This window comes from Pongo abelii, chromosome 1, assembly GCF_028885655.2.
Source record: "Pongo abelii isolate AG06213 chromosome 1, NHGRI_mPonAbe1-v2.0_pri, whole genome shotgun sequence".
In the NCBI taxonomy this organism is placed as follows: Eukaryota; Metazoa; Chordata; class Mammalia; order Primates; family Hominidae; genus Pongo; species Pongo abelii.
Window position 1 is genome coordinate 96709142 of NC_071985.2, and position 11698 is coordinate 96720839.

The window sequence follows — 11698 nt, forward strand, 5'->3', positions numbered from 1 at the left end:
GATTCTTCTGGCTCAGCCTCTCAAGTAGGTGGGACTACAGGCACCCGCCATCATGCCTGGCTAACTTTTGTATTTTTGTAGAGAGGGGGTTTCACCATGTTGGTCAGGCTGGTCTTGATCTCTTGACCTCAGGTGATCTGCCTGCCTTGACCTCCCAAAGTGCTGGAATTACAGGCGTGAGCCACTGTGCCCAGCAAGAATTGTCTTTGTATGCTAAAATTAATATGTGGAATTTTGATTGGAGATGGGATATTTACATAGTGGCTTCTAAGTATCTCTCCGTCATAACATATCAGTGGAGAAATCTATCAGATACCACCTTAATCAAGCGATTGAGTTAACATTTCTCGTAATACAACATACTGACATCATGTACTTCCTGATACGATACACTGAAAAAGGCATATTACTTCTGTGATATTCTCACCAAAAAACACATAGCCTCAGTCTGATTATGAGAAAACATCAGACAGACCCAAATTAAGGGGCAGTTTTCAAAAGAACTGGTCACTAGTCTTCAAAAGTATCAAGGTGAAGACAGACTAAGAAACTCACAGATTGGGAGGAGACCAAGGAAGGACACATGACAACTAAATGTGAGGTTGTGGATTGTGTCCTGGATCTGAAAAGAATATTAGCAGGGGCTGGGCATGGTTGCTTACGCCTGCAATCCTAGCACATTGGGAGGCCGAGGCAGGTGGATCATCTGAGATCAGGAGTTCGAGACTAGCCTGGCCAGTGTGGTGCAACCCCGTCTCTACTAAAAATACAAAACTAGCCAGGTGTGGTGGTGTGTGCCTGTAGTCCTAGCTACTCGGGAGGCTGAGGCAGGAGAATGGCTTGAACCCAGGAGGTGAAGATTGCAGTGAGCCAAGATGGTGTCACTGCACTCGACCCTGGGTGACAGAGCAAGAATCTCTCAAAAAACAAACAAAAAAAGTATATAGTATATATATTAGTAGGAAAACTGGTGACATGTGAATAAGATCTGTAGAGCAGTTAATAAACACTATTGTTTCCTGGTTTCAATAATTGTACTGTGTTTATATGTTAACATTTAGGGGAGCAGGGTGAAGAATATTTGAAACTCCTGTAAGTCTAAAATTATTTCAAAACTTAGTTTTAAAACATAAGGTTATTAAAGACTTTAAATTTTTTAGAAAAGAACTCCTGCCTTCCTGTGTATCTGTGTGAGACCACATCCCCCACCACGCCTGTCCCCCATACTTTTAACTAGAACAACATCACTGCACATTGAATGCAGAGGCAGCTATGAGAATCCAGCTGTCTGCTATTAAGCCAGACATTAAAGAGATTTGTAAAAATATAAAACAAAGCCACTTGTCTCGTTAAATTGTTCTGTTATTTTGGAAAATATTTTTCATGAAGAAGTTATGTTAACATGGAATGGGTCTGTTATTTTTAAATGCATTAATAATTTTAAAATTTTTATTTTCTTTTATTTATTTATTTTTTGAGATAGAGTCTGCCTCTGTCCACCCAGTCTAGAGTGCAGTGGCACGATCTCAGCTCAATGCAACCTCCTCCCTCCCGGGTTCGAGCAGTTCTTCTGCCTCAGCCTCCTGAGTAGCTGGGACTACAGGTGTGCACCACCATGCCTGGCTAATTTTTGTACTTTAAGTAAAGACGGGGTTTCACCATATTGGCCAGGCTGGTCTTGAACTCCTGACCTCAGGTGATCTGCCCACCTCGGCCTCCCAGAGTGCTGGGATTATAGGCGTGAGCCACTGTGTCTGGCCTAAAATTTTATTTTAATTCTGTTTCTTGTATGGTGACTCTTTTTTTTTTTTTTTTTTGAGATGGAGTCTCACTCTATCACCGAGGATGTAGTGCAGTGGCACCATGTCGGCTCACTGCAACCTCTGTCTCCTGGGTTCAAGCAATTCTCCTGCCTCAGCCTCCTGAGTAGCTGAGATTACAGGTGCTCACCACCATGCCTGTCTTGTATTTATATTTTTGGTAGAGACGGGGTTTCACCATGTTGGCCATGCTGGTCTTGAACTCCTGACCTCAGGTGATCCACCCGCCTCAGCCTCCCAAAGTGCTGGGATTACAGGCTCATGTGAGCCACCGCGCCTGGCCTCTTATGTGACTCTTTTAGTTATTGCTCTCTTTGGGGTCCTTGATTTTATTTATTTATTTAGAGACAGGGTCTTGCTCTGCCCAGGCTGGAGTACAGTGGTGCAATCATAGCTCACTGTGACCTCAAACTCCTGAGTCCAGACAATCCTCTTGCCTCAGCCTCCCAAGCGGGTGTCTTCCATAGTCATTCATGTCAGATTATTTTCTCTGATGTGCCAAATTTATTTCTAACCTCCTGGTTGCTAACCTTGCCAGGTATATTGTAGTATAATAAGCAGTTTGGGGTCTGATATGTCCTGTTTGTTTCTATCATGTAAGGAGATCAGTGTAGTTTCTTTTGGTTCTATGTTATCTAAGTCTCCTCTTGGAAATAGTAGTGTTCCCATACCACGCCAAGGTATGCTCTTCTCAAGCCCTTGTCCATACCCTTTTCCATTCTGACAGTTAATTCCAACCTCTAAGGTAATCCTATAAAATGGTATATTGGAGGCCAGGTGGCGGTGGCTCGCTTCTGTAATCCCGGCACTTTGGGAGACCGAGGCAGGCAGATCACTAGATCAGGAGATCAAGACCATCCTGGTCAACATGGTGAAACCCCGTTTCTACTAAAAATACAAAAATCAGCTGGTGTGGTGGTGTGCGCCTATAATCCCAGCTACTTAGGAGACTGAGGCAGGAGAATCTATTGAACCCGGGAGGCGGAGATTGCAGTGGCTGAGATTGTGCCACTGCACTCTAGCCTGGCGACAGAGCAAGACTCTGTCTCAAAACAAAACAAAACAAAAATAGGTACATTGGAAATAATTTCACTTCTTTGTAGCATCAAAAATGAAACTTCTGTACCCATTCTGCTTTTCTTTAGGGCCTTTTACCCCCATTTGAGGAATTTGCAGTTTGGTTTGTGTGTATAAATTCCATTAGGAAACTGAAATGGAGAGGTTATATCCTTGGGAAGTGCAGAATAATTACTGGGATTGATTGATAATAGGAAGCATTAGATAGCTTGGAACGAGCTCAGCCATCTGGTTTGCATTAGGGCAGGTTGGAGATGGTACAAGACCATTGCTGTGTGATTTTTGCCAGAAACTGAAAGTGCATTTTGTTTACAGTTTAGAAGACAAATTGTCTTTCATTCACCTGTATAGTTGTAAGTAGAAGACACAGGCCCACTAATCTCAGAAGCTTGGTTGAGAAATAATTTATTTGGATCATTATTTGCTCTTTTAAAATACATGAATTGTCATTAGAGAATATAGCTAGGCTGCTACTGGATTAGCTATACTTACAACATTCTTACCTCTATTATGACTAATTTAGTGTACAGAGCTATGAATTTTTTTTTTTTTTTTTTTGAGACCTAGTGTCACTCTGTTGCCAGGCTGGAGTGCAGTGGCACCATCTCGGCTCACTGCAACCTCCGCCTCCCAAGTTCAAGCGATTGTTCTGCCTCTGCCTCCTGAGTAGCTGGGATTACAGCTGTGTGCCACCACACCTGGCTAATTTTTGTATTTTTGTATAGACAGGGTTTGACCATGTTGGCCAGGCTGGTCTCGAACTCCTGACTTCAGGTGATCCGCCCGCCTCAGCCTCCCAAAGTGCTGGGACTACAGGCATGAGCCACTGCACCCGGCCTCAAACTCCTGGGCTCAAGCGATCTACCCACCTCAGCTTCCCTAAATGCTGGGGTCACAAGTGTGAGCCACTGCACCCCATTGAGACTGTTCTAAGGTTTAAATCATTGCTCTTTCCCTGTCATGTCCACCTCTCAGCTCTTGTTTCTCTAAAGTGCAAAATGTGGTTACCCTTATAGGCTGCTGAATTCAAATTGCCTCTGGTATTTTTAGTCTGATTATGAGAATAATCTGGTAAATATTTGGTTTATATATGTGCTAGTGTTTTTATGTGTTATTCTTATGGCAGACAATAATTGATTAAAAGTCTTTACTTATGTAACAGAATGTTACACGTCATCACCATCGGTAAAATGTAGTTGGCATTAGAATTGAAACCCACTTATCATCCTTGGTGTGGTAGAAGGGGAGTGTCCTGGTCATTAGAATTAGATGTAGTTTTTTTTTTTTAATTATTATTTTTTTGAGATGGAGTCTCACTCTGTCACCTAGGCTGGAGTGCAGTGGCACGATCTCAGCTCACTGCAACCTCTGCCTCCTGGGTTCAAGCAATTCTCCTGCCTCAGCCTCCTAAGTAGGTGGGACTACAGGCGCGTGCTACCACGTCCAGCAAATTTTTGTATTTTTTAGTAGAGATGAGGTTTCACCATGTTGGCCAGGCTGATCTCGAACTCCTGACTTGAGGTGATCCACCCGCCTCGGCCTCCCATAGTGCTGGGATTACAGGCGTGAGCCACTGTGCCCGGCCAGAATTAGACATAGATTTTAATCATGACTTTCCTATTTGTTGTGTTTCTTGGACAGGTTTATACTCAATAAGAAATTATGTAGTATACTAAATAATACTATTTTTTTTGAAATGGAGTCTCTCTGTGTCACCCAGGCTGGAGTGCAGTGGCGGGATCTCGGCTTACCGCAACCTCCGCCTCCCAGGTTCAAGCAGTTCTCCTGTCTCAGCCTCCCAAATAGCTGGGACTACAGGCACACGCCACTGTGCCCAGCTGATTTTTTGTGTTTTTAGTGGAGACAGGGTTTCACTATGTTGGCCTGGCTGGTCTCGAACTCCTGACCTCAAGTGATCCGCCCGCCTCAGTCACCCAAAGTGTTGGGATTACAGGCGTGAGCCACTGTGCCTGGCTGTATTTAGTATTTCTGAGTCTCAGTTTTTTCATTCATAGAATGGGTATAATATGGACTTCATAGGAATGTTCTGAGAATTAGATACTTGGTTTTTTGTTGTTGCTTTCTTTCTTTCTTTCCTTCCTTCCCCTCCCTCTCTTTCATCTCTTTCTTCTTTTCTTTCTTTCTTTCACAGCGTTTTGCTCTGTCACCCAAGCTAGAGTGCAGTGGCACAATCATAGCTCACTGAAGCCTCGACCTCTTAGGTTTAATTGATCCTCCTGTCTCAGCATTCCAAGTATCTGGGACTATAGGCATGCGCCATTGTACTCAGCTAATTTTTAAATTTTTTGTAGAGACAAGGTCTCCCTGTATTGCCCAGGTTGGTCTAGCATTCCTGAGCTTAGGCTCTCCTCCCGCCTCCACCTCCCAAAGTGCTGAAATTACACATGTGAACCTAAATACTGTTTTTTTGGTTCTTAGCTCTCACCATTCTGATAATCAGTATTCATTTAGATGTTAATCTTTCTCCTGTATCCCCTCTCACCAAGCCCCCAGTACATACCTTGTTACTTGTCTTCCTTTTGGAGTGCACTTTCCCCCAACTGTCCCCAGACTTGTGTGATGAATGTATCGCTTACAACATGTTTTATCTGGGAAGAGGAGGCTCTCTCAAGTGTGTGTGTGTGTACAAATTGTACCTAGGAGATCATGCTTTTCAGAGCATTGTGAAGGATTTCTGTTCAAAACTCTGCTCGCCTAGTGCCTATTATTATTACTTCCATGGTATAAAGGATAAAAAGAATTTTTTGTTTTTCTTTCATATAAAAAATATTCCTAAGGAAAGCCTACATCCGTTCTACTTCGCATGAAGAAAAACAGGATTTTTAGGCCGGGCGCGGTGGCTCATAACCTGTCATCCCAGCACTTTGGGAGATCGAGGCAGGTGGATCACAAGGTCAAGAGATCGAGACCATCCTGGCCAACATGGTGAAACCTTGTCTCTACTAAAAATACAAAAAAATTACCCAGGTATTGTGGCACGTGCCTGTAGTCCCAGCTACTCAGGAGGCTGAGGCAGGAGAATTGCTTGAACTTGGGAGGCGGAGGTTGCACTGAGCCAAGATCGCGCAACTGCACTCCAGCCTGAAGACAGAGCGAGACTCTGTCTTGGAAAAAAAAAAGAAAAACAATTTTTATAGATGAGTACTGGAGAAGGTTGGAAAAATGTAGCTAACTCCTATTCCTTTATTTAATTATGTACTTAGATTGCTTACTTTCCTGTTTTTTTTTTCTTCTTTCTTTCTTTCTTTTGAGATGGAGGTTCACTGTCGTCACCCAGGCTGGAGTACATTGGTGCGATCTTGGCTCACTGCAACCTCCACCTCCCGGGTTCAAGTGATTCTCCTGCCTCAGCCTCCTGATTAGCTTGGATTACAGGCATGCACCACCACGCCCAGCTAATTTTTGTATTTTTAGAATTTTGTATTTTTAGTAGAGACAGGGTTTCACTATTTTGCCAGGCTGGTCTTGAACTCCTGACCTCAGGTGAGCCACCCACCTCAGCCTCCCAAAGTGTTGGGGTCACAGGCGTGAGCCACCGTGCTCGGCCACTTTCCTGTTTCTTTGTGAAAGTTTGGAGCAGTCATTCTTACAGTGCCTAGTAATAACCAGGAGAGAGTAGTAAAAATGCAGATTCCTTAGCCCCACCCAAATAAATTTAATGCCATGAAATAGGGCCTGGGAAGCTGCATTTTAATTTATTTTTTTCTCTTAAAAAAAAAGTATGCCAGGCGCGGTGCCTCATGCCTATAGTCCCAGCACTTTGGGAGGCCGAGGTGGGCAGATCACCTGAGGTCGGGAGTTTGAGATCAGCCTGACCAAGATGAAGAAACCCTGTCTCTACTAAAAATACAAAATTAGCCGGGTGTGGTGGCGCATGACTGTAATCCCAGCTACTTGGGAGGCTGAGGCAAGAGAATTGCTTGAACCCGGGAGGTGGAGGTTGCGGCAGTGAGCCGAGATTGCACACTATTGCACTCCAGCCTGGGCAACAAGAGCAAAAAAAAAAAAAAAAAAAAAAAAGAAAGAAAAGTAGAGATTGGCCAGGCACAGTGGCAAATTAACGCTTTTTCCAAATACTCTCAATTTCTGTGCTTATCTTGTTGCAGTTCATGGAACTGCAGTGGTCAGTGGCCCACACTTTGAGTAACATTGCTCTTCAGAAAATGAAAATGATTGTGTGTGGAAACTGGCAAGCTGGAAGCTAGTTTCTTCTACGAGCCCCAAGAAGACTGATTTTTTCATCTATAAAATTGAGACAGTTTTACTACTTTGCTCATCTTTATAGGGATGTTATGAGGATCACATAAGATATAATGTATGTAAAGGCTAGGAGCGGTGGCTCATGCCTGTAATCCCGGCACTTTGGGAGGTTGAGGCAGGCGGATCACCTGAGGTCAGAAGTTCGAGACCAGTCTGGCCAACATGGTGAAACCCCGTCTCTACTAAAAATAAAAAAAATTAGCTGGGTGTGATGGCATGAGCCTGTAATGTCAGGTACTCCGGAGGCTGAGGCAGGAGAATTGCTTGAAACTGGGAGGTAGAGGTTGCAGTGAGCTGAGATCACGCCGCTGCACTCCATCCTGGGTGACAGAGCAAGACTCAGTCTAAAAAAAAAAAAAACAAGGATATAATGTATGTAAAAATACATTGTAAACTGAAAAACTAGTGTAAGTTATATTAATATTCACATTTCTTGAGCAGGAACTCTTTTAGCAACTAGGTATATAGAGATACATGGCAGGGAGCTTATTATTTACATATATATTAGCTACAAGGTTGGCAGTATGCAGAATTAAGTTTCTGTTGCCTAAAAATTTTCCTAGTCTTGTGAAGTCCTTCTCTAAACTTTAGTGATGTGCATATATATATATTTTTTTTTTTTTTTTTTTTTTTTTTTTTAAAGGGAGTCTCGCTCTGTTGCCCAGGCTGGAGTGCAGTGGCGTGATCTCAGCTCACTGAAACCTCTGCCTCCTGGGTTCAAGCAATTCTTCTGCCTCGACCTCCGAGTAGCTGGGACTACAGGCGTGCACCACCACGCCTGGCTAATTTTTTTTTTTTTTTTTTTTTTTTAGTAGAGATGGAGTTTCACCATATTGGCCAGGCTGGTCTCAAACTCCTAACCTCGTGATCCTCCCATCTGGGCCTCCCAAAGTGTTGTGATTACAGGCATGAGCCACCATGTCCAGCCGTATTTTTTGAATATATAACTTAATGATGTTTCTTTGAAATGTCTGAGAACCTTTTTTTCCTCTTTTTTTATGTATGTATTTCTAATTTTTAAAATAAATAGAGATGGCCCGGGGTGGGAGGCGCAGTGGCTCATTATGTTGCCCAGGCTGGTCTTGAACTCCTAACCTTAAGTGATCCTCCTGCATTGGCCTTCCAGAGTGCTAGGATTACAGGCATGAGCCACCAACCTGGGCCTATTTTTACTTTTCTGATAACTTTTTGAAGGTTATAATATATATATTTTTAATGGATTAGAAGCAGTTTGGAGGTAGGCGTCCTTTTCAGTTAAAGTTCTGAGACTCCTTGTATATGGATCCTTTTCTGTTAATCTTAGATTACCCTTTCTTCCAACTTACTCTCAGCTTGAAGCTTGCTGCCTGAAGTAACTCCACACACTTTCTCTCCTCTGCCTAGCTCCTCTTTTTAGAGTATGTTTGCAGGAGACAGAGACCTTTAAAGCAAGGAGTTCATTCAACAAGAAATGTTTTGAGTGCCTGTTATATACTGGTTAGGTGAAAAAGTTAAGAAAATGGCTGGGCCCCGTGGTTTATGACTGTAATCCCAGCACTTTGGGAAGCCACGATGGGAGGATCACTTGAGGTCAGGAGTTCAAGAGCAGCCTGAGCAGCATAGCAAGACCTGTCACTACCAAAAATTAGCCATGTGTGGTGGCATGCACCTGTAGTACCAGCTACTTGGGAGGCTGAGGCCAGAGGATCACTTGAGTCCAGGAGTTGGAGATTGCAGTGAACTATGATTGTGCCACTGCACTCCAGCCTGGGTGACAGAAAGAGACCCTGTCTCTTAAAAAAATTTTTTTTTAAGTAGATAAGAAAATGAATTTTAACTACCAGAGGCAGTGAGTCATGCCTGGAATCTTAATGTTTTGGGAGGCCAAGGTGGGAGGATCGCCTGAGGCTGGGAGTTTGAGACCAGCCTGGGCAACATAGCAAGACCCAACATCTGCAAAAAATTTTAAAGTTAGCTGGTTGAGGTGGCACACACCTGTAGTCCTAGCTCTTCGGGAAGCTAAGGTGGGAGGATTGCCTAAGCCTAGGAGTTCAAGGTTACAGGAAGTTTTGATTGCACCACTGCACTCCAGCCTAGGTGGCAGAGGAGGCCCTGTCTTTTGGAAGAGAAAGGAAAGAAAATAGTTTAACTATATACCATTTCTGACTTCTGGGTGCTCAGTTTTCTAAGGGAAATGGACAAGTAATTCAGTAATAAAACACAGAAAATGACATGTTTCCAAAATTCCTTGACAGGCCGAGTGCAGTGGCTCACACCTGTAATCCCAGCACTTTGGGAGGCCAAGGCAGGTGGATTACTTGAGGTCAGGAGTTCGAGACCAGCCTGGCCAACATGGTGGAACCTTGTCTCTACTGAAAATACAAAAATTAGCTGGGCATGGTGGCCACACCTGTAATCCCAGCTACTTGGGAGGCTGAGGCAGGAGAATCGCTTGAACCTGGGGCGGAGGTTCCAGTGAGCTGAGATTGCGCCACTGCACTCCAGTCTGGGCAGCAGAGCAAGACTCTGTCTCAAAAAAAAAAAAAAGAAGAAAATTCCTTGACAGCACAAAGAAAGGAAAAATTGCCTGGAGGAATGGAGATAGGGATGACCATATAATTTACTCCCAAACTAGGACACTATTAAAGGTGAAAGGAACATTGTTAATCATCATGAGAGGATAAACTGGGACATGTTCTATACAAACTAGGACATATTATTACTCTATTCATAAAAGTAATGTCTATGGTCTTTTTTTTTTTTTTTTTTTTTTTTGAGATGGAGTCTCACTCTGTTACCCAGGTTGGAGTGGAGTGGTGCAGTCTCAGCTCACTGCAGCCTCTACCTCCTGGGTTCAAGTGATTCTCCTGTCTCAGTCTCCCAAGCAGCTGGGATTACAGGCCCGTGCCACTACACCTGGCTAATTTTTGTATTTTTAGTAGAGACAAGGTTTCACCATGTTGGCCAGGCTGGTCTCGAACTCCTGACCTCAGGTGATCCACCCACCTTGGTCTCCCAAAGTGCCGGGGTTATAGGCATGAGCCACCTCGCTTGTCCTTGCATAGTCTTTTTTTTTTTTTTTTTTTTGAGACAAAGTCTTGCTGCCACCCAGGCTGGAGTGCAGTGGTGGAATCATGGTTCACTACAGACTAGATCCCCCAGGCTCAAGCAATCCTCCCACCCCAGCCTCCTGAGTAGCTGGAACTACAGGCACACCCCACCATACCTGCCTGATTTCTATTTGTATTCTTAGTGGAAATGGAAACTTGCTATGTTGCCCAGGCTGGTCTTGGACTCCTGAGCTCAATCATCCTACATACCTCGGCCTCCCAAAGTGCTGGGAGCCACTGCACCCTGTATAGTCTTAAAGTACCACCCTCCATCTTGGATTTAGCACTTCATCTGTACCTTTTTACTGTTGCTTGCACAGGCTAAATGCTATCCTGTCTCAAGCAACATCCTTGCTGTGTCCTCTACTTGTTACCTCCTCTCCCAGATATTTGCACAGTTCACTTCTGCCCTTAGTTCAGGACTTGCTCAAATGTTATTTTTTCTGACAGGACTTTCCTGACCATACTTTTAAGAATAGTCTCTTCCCCTACCCTAACACCACTCTCTGACCCCTTTTCAGGTCTAATTTTTTTAATGATACTTACAAATACATAACATACATATATACCCACATACTGTGCAATTTTATTGTTTCTCTCTATTTTGGAGATAGGGTCTTGCCTTGTCACCTAGGCTGGAGTGCAGTGATACAGTCATGGCTCACTTTAGCCTTTACATAGACCCAAATGATGCTCACACCTCAGCCTCCCGAGTAGCCAGGGCTTTGTTTGTTTTTGAGACATGGTCTCGCTCTGTTCCCCAGGCTGGAATGCGGTGGCATGATCTCGGCTCACTGCAGCCTTGACCTCCTGAGCTCAAGCGATCCTCCCACCTCAGCCTCCTGGGTAGCTGAGACCACAGGTGCACGCCACCATCCTGGGCTAATTTTTGTATTTTTTGTAGAGATGGGGCTTTGCCATGTTGCCTAGGCTGGTCTTGAACTCGTGTTTTTTGTAGACATGGGGTTTTGCCATGTTGCCCAGGCTGATCTTGAATTCTTGCCCACCTTGGCCTCCCAAAGTGCTGGGATTACAGGTGTGAGCCACCATGCCCCCAGCCTGATTTCTGGATTTTTAACTCAATAAAGGGAATGATGATGTCTTTATTATAAATATGCACTATAAGAAGAGAAATAAGTTAGATTGGAAGGAAGGATATCCCGTCACTCTCCCATAACCCACCAGGCAGAAGAAAGAACAACCTTATAAGAAGGGGGAAGAATTCAGAACTATCTAGTTTGAGACCTTGATCCTATTCTTGAAGTCAGCCACATTTTAACATTCTTGTTACCGGGCCTCTTCTCTATTTGAGAGCAATTGCATCTCCAGATTTCTCCAGTGACTATATTATCCTTGAATTCACTGTCAAATTATTTGTATTTCTTACAATAGTAGGTAGGTGCTTCAAAACTGAAGGATTTCAAGAGAGTC

General features: G+C 43.8%; 1 protein-coding gene across 5 annotated transcripts in view; it reads left to right on the forward strand.

The window, feature by feature from the left end:
• GATAD2B (GATA zinc finger domain containing 2B) overlaps positions 1-11698 on the forward strand; it is a 117169-nt gene that overhangs the window by 54580 nt on the left and 50891 nt on the right. The gene's annotated exons all lie outside the window — the stretch shown is intronic.